This window comes from Nicotiana tabacum, chromosome 19 (assembly GCF_000715075.1).
Source record: "Nicotiana tabacum cultivar K326 chromosome 19, ASM71507v2, whole genome shotgun sequence".
Taxonomy (NCBI): Eukaryota; Viridiplantae; Streptophyta; class Magnoliopsida; order Solanales; family Solanaceae; genus Nicotiana; species Nicotiana tabacum.
In genome coordinates this window covers 138031316-138049712 of record NC_134098.1, presented here as the reverse complement: position 1 = coordinate 138049712, position 18397 = coordinate 138031316, and positions in this window count along the sequence as shown.

Genomic DNA, 18397 nt, shown 5'->3' with positions numbered 1-18397 from the left:
GTTCAAAAATATTTATGTTGCAGACTTTGATTCTCTGAATGATGGTGAACTTACATGCCTGAGTGCCATTGATGATGATGCTGAACTATGGCACCGAAGATTGGGACATGCAACCTTTTCTCTATTGAACAAGCTGATCAAGAAGGACCTGGTTCATGGGCTGCCAAAGTCAAAGTTCAAAAATCACAAAGTGTGTGATGCATGTGTGAAAGGGAAGCAAGTCAGGCCCTTATTCAAACCAAATAAGAAAGTAACACGTCAAGGCCACTGGATCTTCTTTATATGGATCTGTGTTGATCTATGAGGATGCCTAGCAGAGGAGGAAAGAAGTAAATCTTCGTTATTGTTGATGACTATTCCAGATTCACATGGACCTTATTTCTCAAGACCAAGGACGAAACCTTTCCAGTCTTTGTTGCCTTTGTGAAGAAGATTCAAGTAAAGATGGGGTATAATATTGTGAGCATTACATCTGATCACGACACCGAGTTTGAGTATGCCAAATTCGATGAATTCTGTGCTGAAAATGGTATAAGTCATAATTGTTTTGCCCCATAACACCTCAACAAAATGGTGTTATGGAGAGGAAAAATAGGACTCTTGAAGATATGGCAAGGATGATGTTGGTTGACAGTAGAGTGCCAATGGGCTAAGGCAGTGAACATTGCTTGCTATTTGACTAATAGATGCCTGATCAGATCCCTGCTTGACAAGAGCCCTTATGAATTTCTTAATGGAAGAAAACCAAAGATGACTTACCTAAGAGCATTTGGATGCAAATGCTTCATTCTCAATAATAGTAAGGAAGCATTGGGAAAATTCGATGCAAAAAGTGATGAAGGAATCTTTCGTGGCTACTCTTCTCAAAGCAAAGCATACAAGGTCTACAACAAAATGACTCAATACGTAGAGGAAATTGTACACGTGATCTTTGATGAACGTCACCACTCAAGTAGGAAAGATTCACATGATAAGGATGATCAAGATGAAGATTATTCGAAGGTCCCTGGAGAGATTATTTATATGGCAAACGGGAAGGCAGATCTAATAAGTCAAGTCCAAGGAGACTAGTAAAGAAGATGCAACAGAACTTCAAGCTAATTGGGAAGAACCTGGTCCCTCCATCACAGTAACTAAAGATGACAATAGAGTTGATGATGTTGTATTAGGCACTCCTGATAATGAGCAAAGAAGCAGCATTCATACTTCCATCGATTTTAATGATGGGTCACACATAGAGGAACTCGGTCACTCCCATACTGAAACCCAGGTGTCTAACTGGAAGCACAAGAGCCCATAACCTCTTCAAAATTTAATCACTCCTTTGGACTCTAGTATTTAGACTAGATCCAAGGCAAGAAACATGTTTGCTTTCTCAGCCTTCTTGTCTCAAATTGAGCCAAAACATATCAAGGAAGCATTGAAAGATGCTTACTGGATTGCTGCTATGCAAGAGGAGATCCATAAATTTGAGAGAAACAAAGTGTGGTACCTGGTTCCTCGGCCCTCAGATAGAATAATTATTGGAACCAGGTGGGTGTTAAGAAACAAGGTTGATGAGTTTGGAAATACAATAATAAATAAAGCCAGGCTGGTGGTCCACGGCTATAATCAAGAAGAAGAATTGACTATGATGAAACTTTTGCTCCAGCTGCCAGAATGGAAGCCATCAGAATTCTTATTGCTTTTGCATCTCATATGGAATTCAAATTGTTCCAAATGGATGTTAAGAGCGCATTTCTGAATAGATATCTGAAGGAGGAAGTTTTTGTCAAACAACCACCTGGTTTTGAATGCCATGAACATCCTGAACATGTCTTCAAGCTTGACAAGGCTCTATATAGATTGAATCAAGCCCCTCATATAGGGTATGAAAGATTTTCCAAGTTCTTTATGGAGAATGGCTTCACTAGATGGAAAATTTACAACACTCTATTTCTGAATAAATGAGGGAGGAACCTGATAATTGTGCAAGTCTATGATGATGATATCATTTTTGGTGCAAAAAATGATTCTCTATGTGAGGAGTTTGCAAAGTTTATGGGAAGTGAGTTTGAGATGAGCATGATTGGGGAACCGAACTTCTTCCTTGGGTTACAAGTAAAGCAAAACTCTAAAGGAACTAGGGTAAGTCAGTAGAAATACATTAAGGAACTTCTGAAAAGATTTGAGATGGAAAGCTCAAAGACCATTAATACTCCCATTGCTATTGCTACTCTTCTAGACATGGACGAACCCGGTTCCCTTGTAAATAAAACTATGTATCAGGGTATCATTGGATCACTTTTGTACGTAACAGCGAACAGACATGACATTGTGTTTTGTGTTGGGTTATGTGCTAGATTTCAATCAAGTCCAAAAGAATCTCATTTGAAAGCTGCCAAGAGAATTCTGAGGTATCTCAAAGGAACGCAGGACCTGGTCCTCTATTATATCTCAGGAGATAATTTTGACTTAATTGGGTACATCATGATGTTGATTATGCTGGTTATCTGGTGGATAGAAAGAGTACATCTGGAATGGCACATACGTTTTGGGGTCATGCTTGATTTCATGGGGTACAAAGAAACAAAACTATGTGGCTCTCTCTACTATAGAAGTTGAATATGTGGAAGCTTCTTCTTTTTGTGCCCAACTGTTGTGGATCAAGCAACAACTGGAAGATTTTGGTGTATCCTTTGATTCTGTGCCACTTTTGTGTGATAATACAAGTGCTCTTAATATGGCAAAGAATCCAATTCAGCACAAGAGGACAAAGCACATTGATGTGCGACATCATTTTTCTGAGGGACAATGTTAAAAAAGGACCCATCTGTATGAAGTTTTACAAAATAGAAGACCAAAGCAGATATCTTCACAAAAGCACTAAGCAGAGAGAATTTTGAAAGAAACTGTCTAGAGTTAGAATTGATTAAGTTGAAGTGAGAACCTGGTCCCTCTGTGATTGGCTATTAAAGGATGGTAAGGTACATTGCTAAAAAGTATTTTCTGCCAATTTATAACTCAATTCTATACCGTTACAGGTAAATACGCATGGCAAATATAGGACAAACAAGTGGCTGATGACATTGCAATTATTTGGAAGGATGATGCTCATATTTTCAAAATTTATCAGGGAACCTGGTTCCCATGACTAAGGTTAGTAGTTCCTCTTATACTAATATGCATTTTTTTGAACTGCAAGTGTGTCACATCATTAATTTCCTCCGCTTATTTCCATACCTCTTAAACCCAAACGACACACCTGTTATAAACCAATCCGACTACCCATTCCTCTTTCTCGCACCTAATTGTAACTGGTCCCTATTTTCCCTCTAAATACCCCAAAAGAAAGTCCATCTCTCATCACTGTCTACGTCAAACTTCCTTTCTTCTCCCAACCCCTCTTTTTGTGTCTTAGTTCTCTCAGAATCAACTATGTCTTCACCACAATCTGAGTCTCCCAAAGCCATTAATGACATCCCTACTATGTCTCTGTCTCACGAAGCACAACCATCTAGATCAGAGCCCCAACCTTTACCTACTAAAGCCCCAATTTCCAACCAAACACTATCCATAGTCTCCTCCCCCACACCGTTTGGTTCTGGTTCCCATCGCACCCGAAAAATCCAAAACCATAAAAACTTTATTGTCTCACCCTCACCGTCCGCTACTATAGAGAAAGTCAAATCAGAACAACCTACCTCTACTTCTCGCTTTCTCCAAACCATCGAAGAAATAATAGAAGAGGATGAAGGAGTAAAAGTGTCTAGTCAGCGTTTTGAGGAAGGACTTGTGACTGAAATGATGATTTCTGGTTTGGTTGATAGTGCGCATGTGTCTGTTTATTCTGAAACTTCACGGGCTCAGGGGATTGATCTGAACATTTCGTCAACATCAGGTAATGCTCCATTTTCTTCTCCAGGTACTGCATTATTGGGTAATGAATGTAAGACAGGCTCTCATTCCCTTGTAAGAGAGCTTGTTGTTGCTATGAAAATTTTAGTTGGAGATTTTTTGTCCAGTGATGTAGTTGTTGGGATTCAGTGGGGAGAACAAGGAAATGGGGATCAGGTGCCTCAAAGCGACCAAGCACCACATGGGAGCCTACAGAGGGACCTGGTCCCTCTGCCCAAGAGGAGTTCTCTGCTCCTACTTGGGATGAAATTCTAAGCTCTACTAGACAACCCCTAGACAGTGATGATTGGTACCTCTTTTGCTAACCCTATTATAGTCCCTTTTGAGGTGGTGTACCTTGGGATGAAGTCTGTGTCAGAGGGAGACTCTGGTGATAGTGAAGAGGACTTAGATAATCTGTCATTAGCCTAGTTTATTGCTGCTAGGAGTGGTGGGACAGCCACAAAAGAGTCTATTCCTAAACGAACCACCACTAGGCAGCAGAAAAAGGTTTCTCTTCACAGTGCATTGAAGGAGAATAAGGAGAAAAAGAAAAAAGAGAAGGCTTGTGAAAAGTAGACTCCTTGATGAGGAGGATGTGCGCCCAGCAGATGTTGTAGAGGTTGAGGATGAGGAGATGGCTCAGGAACCTGCTTCTCTTGTTAGTAAAATATCTAAGAAAGTAGTTTCTGTGAAACAAAAGAAGGTTCTATCTGCAAAGGATACTGAAGTTGATGGTGATGAATAAGTTGACAAGGAGAAGACAGTCGAGAAGGAGAAAACTATTGAAAAGAAGAAGCCTCTCAAAAAGAGGCCAAGTAGCAATGAGGAACCTGGTTCCTCAAAGAGGGCAAGAGTAGAACTATCTGAGCTTAAAAGGAGAGCTAATTTGAAAAAGTAGAAAGTTCTGTGGGGAAGATTATTCGACATTAAGATTCTTGATCGATCTGGAATGAGGTAGTTGGTAGAAATCTGTGACTTCCAGAAGTGGACTCATCTTTTTACCATCCAGAGTCCAAAAGTGTATGAGGAGGAGGTCCGCAATTTTTATGCTGACTTGTTTACAGTGGAGGGGGACACCATTACTTAAAGATGGATGAGGTTCTACTTGGGGAGATTCTTAGGATGACTACTGAAGGACTCTCAACTGTGGAGGGAACTTGTTCCCTAGAGCTTAAGAAAATAATCATCAAGCCTCAAGCTATTCAAAAGGGAGAACGAGTGCACAATAAGGCATTTCTACCAGAATACCAACTATTTTTTGTGTTGGTGAACAAGGTCTTGCTACCTAGGAATGAGAGGAGATTCATGGCCCCAATAGCGAACTTGGTTCTTCTTGAAGAACTGGATGCCTATACTCCCATCAATCTGCCTGGGATTATGATTGAGCACATAAAGAAAGTGAGATTTCAAGGATGGCAATCATGGACTGCCATATGGGTTCCTACTCACTAAAGTCCTTGAACGATTTGAGGTCCCCTTGGGGATAGCATAAGTGGGAACCCGCAAACAAATTTCACCATGAACACCTTGGAGGAATGTGAGTGTGTGGACAAGAAGGGGGTATAGGCAGCAGTTCCACGATCTCTCAGCTTATCGATGCTCAAAATGATGCAAATGAGAAAATCAGGCGGTTGAAGGCGAAGAATGATATTCTTGAGTCTAAGCTTAATCAGGCCAGCAAAGAACTTGGTTCCAGCAATGCTCAAGGAGAAGAGGTTGCCTGTTTGAAATCTGAAAATATAGAGTTAAGGAACCAAGTGGAGAACTTGAAGGATCAGCTCATCAACGATCAAAGCGCTGCAAATGCTCGCATTGACAGTCTCCTCAAATCCCTTGCTCCCTAGTCCTTCTATTCCCCATCCAATATCCCCTTTTCTACTTCCTTGCCAGTTCCTTTTTAATCCTGCCGTGTCTTTTTGTTGTCCTCCCATGTTGACTGTGGTACTCTAGTTTGTTAGAATTATGTATGTTTGTAATTATGGTATTACTTCAATGTTTCTTCTTTCCCTAATTTAATGAGCATTGTCGTCTACTTAATGCATGTTATACTCTTGCGTTTTATTTTTTGCTATATTGTGTGCACACAAGTGGTATGAGTTAACTTTGCTGGACTACTTTTTGCATTTACTTGTTTGACTTTTTTTATGATGCCAAAAAGGAGAAGAAAATTGAAATTGAAAGGGAGGAAATAGGTTCTTAGGGGGAATATGGCTAATTCGTAGGGGGGGAAATGTGGAGATCTCACTCTTAGGGGGAATATAAATTATAGGTTTGTCATCATCAAAAAGGGAGAAATTGATAAGTTATGTGTCTTTTGTTTTGATAATTTAACAAACTTCATGAGAGAACCAGATAGGGAATCTAATACAATTGGTTCCTGTCACGAAGCAAAAATCCTAACCTGTCGTGATAGCGCCTATCTCAATACTAGGCAAGCCGACAACCTCAATAAACCATAATTTCTCTTAAGTTTGAAAACATAATATTTAAATTCAGTAGAAAAATCTCACACATATAGATATAAATACACTCCCATGTACTCGGTGTCACTGAGTACATGAGCATCTAAATGATAACTACATGAGCATCTAGTTGCTCAGCGGATGCTAAGCAACTACATTGATAGTCTCCAACTAATAACACTCTGAGATATAACAGCCGCCGTATCTGGAAGCACCTGGATCTGCACACGAAGTGCAGGGTGTAGTATGAGTACAACCAACTCAGCAAGTAACAATACTAAATAAAAGACTGAAAGTAGTGACGAGCTTCACAGCTAAGTCCAATTATAGTAATTTCCAACATAAGAAAGTAGGCATGCTTTCAAGTTCAACATTTAATGCCAAAACAGTAATTTCATGTCAAGTTAAACTGAAACATAGATAATGTCACGACCCAACTGGAGGGTCATGACTAGCACCCGGGCCATACTTGCCGAGCACCAACGTACATTTTATCTAACCTTCCTTATTATCTTTAAGGGCCGACAAGATCAATATAAATAGTAGACATGGATCATGAACATCCAACAATGAAAGATAATGTCATGAACATACATAACATGGGACGACAAGACTGTCAAGATACTATATATAAGGTACGAGCTACCATGCTGCCATGAAAGACTATACAACAAAAATCAGCCGACAAGGCATTCTAAACCATACATGAGTCGACACCTGTCTATGAGCCTCTAAAGGAACATAAGTGCTACAACATTGCCGGAATAGGACCCCAACATACCCATAATGTCTATAACAAAAATGCATACCAAGACCACGGCAAATCCGGAGAAGGGATCTCGCCAATAACCGCTGAACTGGACAGCCTACTGTGGTGGGGGAGCTGCGTCTACCTGTCTATCAGGACCTGTAGCACGACATGCAACGTCCACAAATAAAAAGGACGTCAGTACGAATAAAGTACTGAGTATGTGAGGCAGGAAAGCATAAGTGAGAATAGTAATGTAAACAGGGATAGAGAATATACAACCTGTGACATCTGGGTACCTCTGAGGGCTACTGACATGAAATACATGATACATACATATATATACATAAACTTTTAAAACATATGCCTTTGTGGGCATCACCATCATCATATCGTACCCGGCCGTAATAGGCTCGGTAAAACGTACCCGGCCATCATAGGGCTCGGTAGAATCGTACCCGGCCACGTGGAGCTCGGTAAAACCCAACTGATCAGTGGTTGCACAATAGGTGCCATACCTGGCCGACTATAGCGCGGCTCGGTAGAGTAAAATAGATACATATATATGATGCATGCTGGACTCATTGGAATCACATTTTGAACCTTTCGGAGTGACGTAAGGTCGGTATCCTTCGTACACGTTATTAGGATTAACTCTTCATCAAGAATCTTATAAGAATCAGGAACTACTAACAACATTGATAATATAAGAATAAGAGAAGTAACATCAATATCAATCGTTTCATAAGAAGGGCAGCAATGTAAGTACTGCTAGCTTCTAAGAGTAGAGTATCTTTGGGAGCTCGTTCATTAAATTATGTACAATCGGAGTCATGAAAAAGAATGAAGGGGATAGCCTCACATACCTTGTATATACTGCCCAACCTCAAGCTATGCAAATGTCACGACTCCTTAGTCTACAATAAGACAAATGACACTATCATTATCGTTTAAGCGTCGTAACTATTATGTATCGACCGCAACCTATTTTACGATGAAACGGACAGCACATCCCCTATTTATATGACTTCCCACAAGTCAATACAATCACCAAACAGCCCAAACAACATCATTAATAATCATATTGAGCCTCCAAAACAGTCCACCAACCAACAACATTACTACCAAGCCTTTCGATATATATTTCACAAGTTCTAGCTTCAACGACTTAGCTGCAACTTGGATAATCTTAAATATATATAGAGTAAGAGGTTCCTTACCTTTAAACAGAAAGAACAACTCCAATTTGACCTTAATTTTCCACGAAATATCCCTTCAATTCTGCCACAAGAACAAGGAAGCGAAACTAGCAATTAATTCGGGTTTTTCGGCACTAGAATTACTTTAGAAGACTTGAAATCACCTAGGGTTGATATTAAAAACTTGAAGGTGTATTTACAGAACATAAAAAACTTAAAACAACCTCCCACACGAGCTGGAACAACACAAAAATCAGCAACAACAAGAAGAACAAGAAACTTACTAGCGCCACGGGATTCCTGACATTTGATTTGTGTTGTTTGCCCTTTGTTTGGGTCTTGAATCATGAGAGAACCTTGAGAGACTGTTTTTAGGGTTATAAGGTCTGAATATACTGAAAAATAATGACTTAAAACGGGGTTGAGGTATCTTATATATGTCCATATGTCTTAAACCGCCTTTGTGGGCCCCATAGAGAGCAGTTTGGCGCACTCTCGCGAAAATGGGAATATCTCTCTATTCCGAGATCGTATCGACAAACGGTTTAATACGTTGGAAACTAGACTCATAGATCTTCAATTTTATAGGTATATCACCCCATAATTCCAAGCACATTGGGAGAAAAATGCAGTAACATTTGACCTAAAGTTTAAGTAAAATTATAAACCTAAGTTGCGACAACTTTTATCGACTTTTGTTTCATAACTCGCTTGACTTCAAGACTTATGATGCGGATATTATATGATTCAAATACATTAAAACAAGACCTCTTGGGATATTTAATCACCTCTAGTGTTACCCGAAAATATGAGTTACAACATCCTTGATTCGTTTAACTTCTAATACTTGTTAACCACTCTTATACACCCTTGTATCGTTTAAGACCAATAGGATTAACTTCTTATCATCTCAAAGATAATCTTTTCTTGGATTTACGTCGACTAACTTACGGCGTGATCTATGGTATGCAAATTTGGGTTGTAACAGATAATATCTCTCAGAAATTCTCAAAACAGTGATAGATGTCAACTAAAGTACAACAATAATGAAATCAATGCATCCTCTCAGGGAAACAGTCACTCAGTCCTCCTATTCGCTCAGCACTCGGCACTCACACTCAGTAGGTACCTACGCTCACTGGGGGTGTGTACAGACTTTGGAGGGGCTCCTTCAGCTCAAGCACTATAATCCGCACGGACAACTCACGTGTTGTACGGATAACTCACATGCTATAGTATAATATCTGGATCCGCACGGAGAACTCACATGCTGCACGGACAACTCACGTGCTATAGTATAATATCTGGATCTGCACGGACAACTCACGTGCTGCACGGATAACTCACATGATATAGTATAATATCTGGATTCGCACGGATAAATCATGTGCTATAGTATAATATCTCACAATCAGGCCCTCGACCTCACTCAGTCATAAATCTCTCCAATCTCTCGGGCTCTCAGTAATCATGAAAATCATCCCCAACAGAAATGATATAATGTATCAATAAGGAATAATATAGACTGAGATAAAATAAACAAGTAAATTGTGACTAAGTACAAAACAACAATTTAGCAGATAATTGAACATGTACACGACCTCAGTAGGTCCCTACAGTGCCAACACATAATCTAAACATGATTTGTGGTTCAATTTCTCTACTACATGGAGAATGTACAGATAACAACAGATTATTCAACTATACGGTGCACGCCCACACGCCCGTCACCTAGCATGTGCGTCACCTCAAAACCGATCACATAATAGATAATCCGAGATTTTATACCCTTAGAACCAAATTTAGAACTGTCACTTACCTCAAACCGTGAAATTATTTATCCTGCTATGCCTTTGCCTCGCGAATCGGCCTCAGAATGCCTCGAATATAGTCATAATTAATTCGATTCAGTCAATACAAATTATGGGAATTAATTCCATACGGAAATACTAATTTTCCAACAAAAATCCAAAATTGTGCCCAAAACGTCTCGGAACCCGACAAAAGTTACAAATATGAATGCACATTCAACCACGAGTCCAACCATACCAAATTTACCAAATTCCGACATCAACTTGGCCTCCAAATCTTAAATTCTTATTTTGAAATCCATAGGCCCAAATCCTCTAATTTCACCTCAAAAACAAGTAATCTAGTCAAAATACACAATGATAATCCAATATTTTTGGCTTACAATGATCACAAGTGACTTACCTCAAGTTTTCCCGTGAATTCACTCTGAAAATTGCCCCAAACCGTGCTTGAAAGTTCAAAAATGGCAAAACTCGGAACCCCTTCGAAATGTATATTTCCCAGGGGTTCTGCACCTGCGACTTACTTAGCCGCTTCTACGGTCTTGCAGGTGCGAGAAACCAACCGCTTCTACGGTTTACCAAGGCTGGCCTCCTTTCGCTTCTGCGGTCGCCTTCCCGCTTCTGCAAAGAGAAAGCCGCTTCTGCAGCCTTTGTGCTTCTGCGGTGAAGAACACACTTCTGCGAGCTCGCACCTGCGAGCCAATTTCCGGAGGTGCAATTGCATCAAATGGTAGCAGGTTTCCAATTTTGTTCTAAGTCCGAATTTGATCCGTTAACCAACCAAAACTCACCTGAGACCCTCGGGACCTCAACCAAATACACCAACAAGTCCTAAAACATCATACGAACTTAGTCAAAGCCTCAAATCACATCAAACAATGCTAAAACCACGAATCATACCCCAATTCAAGCTTAATGAAACTAAGAACTTTCAACTTCTACATTCGATGCCGAAACCTATAAAATCAAGTCCGATTGACCTCAAATTTTGCACACAAGTCATAAATGACATAACGGACCTATTTCAATTTCCAGAATCGAATTCCGACCCCGATATCAAAAAGTCAACTCCCGATCAAACTTCCAAACTTAAATTTCTATTTATCCATTTCAAGCCTAATTTAACTACGGACTTCTAAATAATTTTTCGGACACGCTCCTAAGTCCAAAATCACCATACAGAGCTATTGGAATCATCAAAATTCTATTCTGGGGTCGTTTACACATAAGTCAACATCCGATCAACCTTTTCAACTTAAGTTTTAAACATTGGAACTAAGTGTTCCAATTCATTCCAAAACCTCACCAGACCCGAACCAATCACCCTGGAAAGTCACATAACCACTATAAAGCATAAATTGAGCAGTAAATGATGGAATGAGGTTGTAATACTCAAAACGACTGACCTGGTCGTTACATTCTCCCACTCTTAAACAAACGTTCGTCCTCGAACGGGTATAGAATCATACCTAGAGCCTCAAATAGGTGTGGATATTTGCTCCGCATCTCCCGCTCAATCTCACAGGTAGCTTTTCCGACTGGCTGGCCTCTCCACTGCACTTTCACTGAAGCTATGCTCTTTGATCTCAGCTTTCGAACATGCCGGTCTAAAATGGCCACCGGCTCCACATCGTAAGTCAAATTACCATCCAACTGCACTGTGCTGAAATCCAAAACATGAGACGGATCTCTGACATACTTCCGGAGCATAGATACATGAAACACTGGATAACACTCGATAGACTAGGTGGCAAGGCAAGTTCATAAGCCACCTCTCCAATCTTCTTAAGCACCTCGAATGGCCCAATATACCGAAGGCTCAAATTGCCCTTCTTTAAGAACCTCAACACACCCTTCATGGGTGAAATATTGAGCAGAACCTTCTCCCCAACCATGTATGAAACATCACGGACCTTCCTCTCGGCATAACTCTTCTGTCTAGACTGCACTGTGCGAAGCCGCTCCTGAATCAATTTAACCTTCTCTAAAGCATCCTGAATCAAATCAGTACCCAATAGCCTAGCCTCACCCGGCTCAAACCAACCCACCGGAGACCGACATCGTCTCCCATATAAAGCCTCATATGGAGCCAACTGAATGCTCGACTAGTAACTGTTGTTGTAGGCAAACTCCGCGAGTGGCAGAAACTGATCCCAAGAACCCCCAAAATCAATGACACAAGCACGTAGCATATCCTCCAATATCTGAATAGTGCGCTCGGACTGTCCGTCCGTCTGAGGGTGGAATGTTGTGCTCAACTGTACCTGTGTGCCCAATTCTCGTTGCACTGCTCTCTAAAACTGTGATGTAAATTGCGTACCCCGATCTGAAATGATGGACATTGGCACACCGTGAAGGAGAAAAATCTCGCGGATATAAATCTCGGCCAACCGCTCCAAAGAATAAGTAGTACCAACTGGGATAAAATGTGTGGACTTGGTCAACCGATCTATAATCACCCAAACAGCATCGAACTTCCTTAAAGTCCGTAGGAGTCCAACTACGAAGTCCATGGTGATACGCTCCCACTTCCACTCCAGAATTTCAAGTCTCTAAAGCAATTCTCCCGGTCTCTAATGCTCGTATTTCACCTGTTGATAATTTAAACACCGAGCTACAAACCCAACTATATCTTTCTTCATTCGCCTCCACCAATAGTGCTGCCTCAAATCCTGATACATCTTCGCGACACCTGGATGAATGAAGTATCGCAAACTGTGAGCCTCCTGGAGAATAAACTCATGCAAACCCTCTACATTAGGCACACATAGCCTGCCCTATATCCATAATACACTGTCATCCCCAATAGTGACCTCATTGGCATCATCGTGCTGAACCGTTTCCTTAAGGACAAACAGATGGGGGTCATCATACTGATGTTCTCTGATACGATCATAAATAGAAGACTGAGAAACCACACAAGTCAAAACTTGGATCAGCTCGGAAATATCCAATCTGACAAACTGGTTGGCCAATGCCTGAACATCCAAGGCTAAAGGCCTCTCTGCTACCGGTAAGTATGTTAAGCTGCCCAAACTCTCCGCCTTAGGACTCAAGGCATCGGCCACGACATTTGCCTTTTCGAAATGATAGAGAATGGTGATATCATAATCCTTAAGCAACTCCAACCACCTCCGCTGCCGCAAATTAAGATCCTTCTGTTTAAACAGATGATGTAGACTCCGGTGATTGGTAGAAACTTCACAATGGACATCGTACAAATAATGCCACCAAATCTTCAAGGCATGAACAATAGCTGCTAACTCAAGGTCGTGGATCGGATAATTCTTCTCATGTACCTTTAACTATCTGGATGCATAGGCAATCACCCTGCCATCTTGCATCAGCATTACGCCGAGACCAATACGCGATGCATCACAGTACACAGTATAAGACCCTGAACCTGTAGGCAACACCAATACTGGGTCTGTAGTCAAAGTTGTCTTGAGCTTTTGAAAGCTCTCTTCACACCCATCCGACCACCTGAACTGAGCACCTTTCTGGGTTAATTTAGTCCAAGGCGATGCAATAGACGAGATACCCTACACAAAGCAACGATAATAACCGGCCAAGCCGAGAAAACTCCGAATCTCAGTAGCTGAAGATGGCTTGGGCCAACTCTGAACTGCCTCTATCTTCTAATATCCACCTTAATTCCTTCATTGGACACTATGTGTCCTAAGAATGCCACTGAACTAAGCCAGAACTCACACTTAAAGAATTTGGCATAAAGTTTCTCCTCTCTCAGCCTCTATAATACAATACCCAAGTGTTGTGCATGCTCCTCTTGGCTACGTGAATACACCAGGATATCAACAATAAATACTATGACAAATGAATCAAGATATGGCTGGAATACATTATTCATCAAGTGCATAAATGTTGTTGGGGCGTTGGTCAGCCCAAAAGACATCATGAAAAATTCATAGTGTCCATAACGGATCCTGAATGTTGTCTTTAAAATATCAGAATCCCGAATTTTCAACTGGTGATACCCGGATCTCAAATCAATTTTGGAGAATATCCTTGCTCCCCGAAGCTGGTCAAATAGGTCATCAATGCGCGGTAATGGATACTTGTTCTTGATTGTAACTTTGTTCAATTGCTTGTAGTCGATCCACATCCGCATAGTACCATCTTTCTTTTTCACAAATAGAACCGGTGCACCCCAAGGCGACATACTTGGCCTAATAAACCCTTTATCAAGAAGTTCTTGAAGTTGCTCTTTTAATTCTTTCAACACAGTTGGTGCCATACGATACGGAAGAATAGAAATAGGCCGAGTGCCCGACACCAAGTCAATACCAAAATCAATATTCCTGTCGGGTGGAATACCCGGCAGATTTGCAGGAAATACATCCGAAAAGTCTCGCACTACCAGTACAGAATCAATAGTAGGAATATCTCCATCAACATCTCTCACAAAGGCCAAATATGACAAACACCCCTTCCCAACCATACGTTGGGCCTTCAAATAAGAAATTACCCTGCTGGGAACATAATCTAGATAACCTCTCCATTCGACCTTTGGCAACCTCGGCATCACCAACGTCACAGTTTTTGCGTGACAGTCTAGAATAGCATGACATGGAGACAACCAATCCATACCCAAGATTACATCGAAATCAATCATACTGAGCAATAAGATATCAAATCTAGTCTCCAGTCCCCCAATAGTTACCACACACGATTGATATACACGGTCCACAATAATAGTATCGCCCACCGGCGAAGATACACAAACAGGTGAAACTAAGGACTCACAAGGCATATCCAGGAAATGAGTAAAGTACGATGATACATACGAATAAGTAGAATCAGGGTCAAATAATATAGAAGCTTCCATGTGGCACACTGAGATAATACCTGTGATCACTACATCTAAAGCAACGGCTATGGCCTGGCAAGAAAAGCATAGAATCAGGCATGACCGCCACCTGATCGGCCTCCCCCTCTTGGGCAACCCCTAACTGGCTTAGCCAAACCCCAAGCTGGCTGAGCGGGTGGTGTAACTGCCGGTGCTGGTGCCGTTGGCTGAGAACTCTGATGTGGAGCCCCACTCAACAACCTAGGACAATATATCATGAAATGACCAAATTCTCCGCGCTCGAAACAACCCCTCCTCTGATTGAACTGCTGCTCATGATAACCCGAGGAATTCCATATAGAAGCCTGAGCGGATGAGGCATGATGAGAACTCTGTGCTGGTAGTGCACTGAATGAAGATTGGCCTGTGTGAGCACTGTAAGAACTGTGGCTAACTGATGCACCACGATGAGCTGGACGGTTCGTATGAGCAGGCCTATAAGGGCGACCCCTGCTGTGGTAGGACTAACCTCCAGAAGGTACCCCACCAAAACCGCCCAAACCTCGAAGCTTCTTGGCCTCCATCTCACTACGGTCCTGGCTACGGACCACCTCTATCTGCCGAGCAATGTCAACCACCTCATCAAAAGTGGAACCAGATACCCTCTCCCTAGTCATAAGCAACCGCAACTGATACGTAAGGCCATAAGTGAATGTCCTAATCCTCTCCCTATCAGTGGGAACCAACCAAACTGTGTGATGAGCTAACTCAAAAAACCTCATCTCGTACTGGGTCACAGACATGCCATCCTGCCGAAGCTGCTCGAACTGTCTGCGCAGCTCCTCCCTACGAGACTGCGGCACGAACTTCTCCAAAATGAGAACGGAGAATTCCTGCCATGTAAGTGGTACTGCACCGACGGGCATGCGCCTCTCATAAGCCTCCCACCATCTGAAGGCAGCCCCAAAAAATTGAAAGGTAGTGAACGAGACCCCATTGGTCTCCAGAATACCCACAGTATGAAGCATCCGCTGGAACTTATCCAGAAAACCCTGAGCAGCTTCTGACTCAGCACTGCTAAATGATGGAGGTCGAAGCCTCCAAAATCTCTCAAGTCCCATCTGCTCATTATCTGCCATAACGGGGACTACCGGGGCCTGAGCAGCTGCAACCGATTGGGCTGGTAGTGCCCCCGATATCTGAAGTCCCTATATTACCCGCTCTAGAGTACGAGAAACAAGGGTATAAGTACCTCCCCCGGCCTGAGAAGTGGTTGGTGCGGCTTGAGTCGAAACCACTTGAGCAAGGCCAGTACAAACTGTCAATATCAGTGTTAGAGCCTCGAGAAGGCCTGGAATCACAATAGGTGCAGCTGATGCCTGAGCCGGTCCCGACGACTCAACTATATCTGGAACCTGCTCTTGAGCTGGAGCAACTGGTAGTGCGACAGGTGCTGCTCCAACTGTTGTTCGAGCTACACCTCGACCTCTACCTCGGCCCCGGCCTCTACCATGTCCCCGGCCTCTCACGGCCCTAACTGGTGGCACTGGTAGCTGACCGTCCGATCCGGTAGTACATATCCTCACCATCTGTGAGAGAATAGAATAACAAAAATTTAGTTTCCGGAATCAAAATATTTGCACGATAGAATACAAGAAAGTGAAATTTTTCTAAAGGTTCGACAGCCTCTCGAATATAAGTACAGACGTCTTTATACCGATCCGCAAGACTCTACTAAACCTGCTCATAACTCATGAGACCTATGTAACCTATGCTCTGATACCAACTTGCCATGACTCAAAATCCTAACCTATCGTGATGAAGCCTATCTCAATACTAGGCAAGCCGACAAGCTTAATAAACCATAATTTCTCTTAAGTTTGAAAACATAATATTTAAATTCAGTAGAAAAATCTCACACATGCAGATATAAATACACTCACAAAACCCGGTGTCACTGAGTACATGAGCATCTAAATGATAATAAAGTCTGACTAATAAAAACACTGCCTGAAAATATAGAACAGTACAATAACTGAAAGGAAGAGAGTCAAGGCCAGCGGATGCCAATCAGCTACCTTGATAGTCTCGAACTAATAACACTCTGAGATCTAACAGCCGTAGTATCCGAAAGCACCCGGATCTGCACACGAGGTGCAGGGTATAGTATGAGTACAACCAACTCAGCAAGTAACAATACTAAATAAAGGACTGAAAGTAGTGACGAGCTTCACAGCTAAGTCCAATTACAGTAATTTCCAACATAAGAAAGTAGGCATGCTTTCAAGTTCAACATTTAATGCCAAAATAGTAATTTCATGTCAAGTTCAACTGAAACATAGATAATATCTCTCAGAAATTCCCAAAATAGTGATATATGTCAACTGAAGTTCGACAATAATGAAATCAATGCATCCTCTCAAGGCAACAGTCACTCAGTTCTCCCATTCGCTCAGCACTCGGCACTCGCACTCAGTAGCTACCTGCGCTCACTGGGGGTGTATACAGACTCCGAAGGGGCTCCTTCAGTCCAAGCGCTATAATCCGCACGGACAACTCACGTGTTGCACGGAAAACTCACATGCTATAGTATAATATCTGGATCCGCACGGACAACTCACGTGCTATAGTATAATATCTGGATCTGCATAGACAACTCAAGTGTTGCACGTATAACTCACATGCTATAGTATAATATCTGGATCCGCACGGACAACTCACGTGCTATAGTATAATATCTCACAATCAAGCCCTCGACCTCACTCAGTCATAAATCTCTCCAGTCTCTCGGGCTCTCAGTAATCATGAAAACCAGCCCCAACAGAAATGATACAATGTATCAACAAGGAATAATAGAGACTGAGAGAAAATAAACAAGTAAATTGTGACTGGTATAAAACAGAAATTTAGCAGATAATTCAATAGGTACACGACCTCGGATACTCAATTCTTAATTTAAAATTCCTAGGCCCAAATCCTCTAATTTCACCTCAAAAACACGTAATCTAGTCGAAATACTCAATGATAATCCAATATTATTGACTAACAATGACCACAAGTGACTTACCTCAAGTTTTCCCGTGAATTCCCTCTGAAAATCGCCCCAAAATCGTGCTTGAAAGTCCAAAAATGGAAAAATGCGGAACCCCTTCTAAATGTATATTGCCCAGGGGTTCTGCACCTGCGACTTACTTAGCCACTTATGCGGTCTCGCAAGTGCGAGAAACCAACCGCTTTTGCGGTTTGGCAAGGCTGGCCTCCTTTCGCTTCTGCGGGCTCGCTTCTACGAGGAGAAAGCCGCTTCTACGGCCTTTGCGCTTCTGCGGTGAAGAACACGCTTCTACGAGCTCGCACCAGCGAGCCAATTTCCGTAGGTGTGATTGCATCAGATGGCAGCATGTTTCCAATTTTTGTTCTAAATCCGAATTTGATCTGTTAACCACCCTAAACTCACCCGAGACCCTCGGGACCTCAACCAAATACACCAA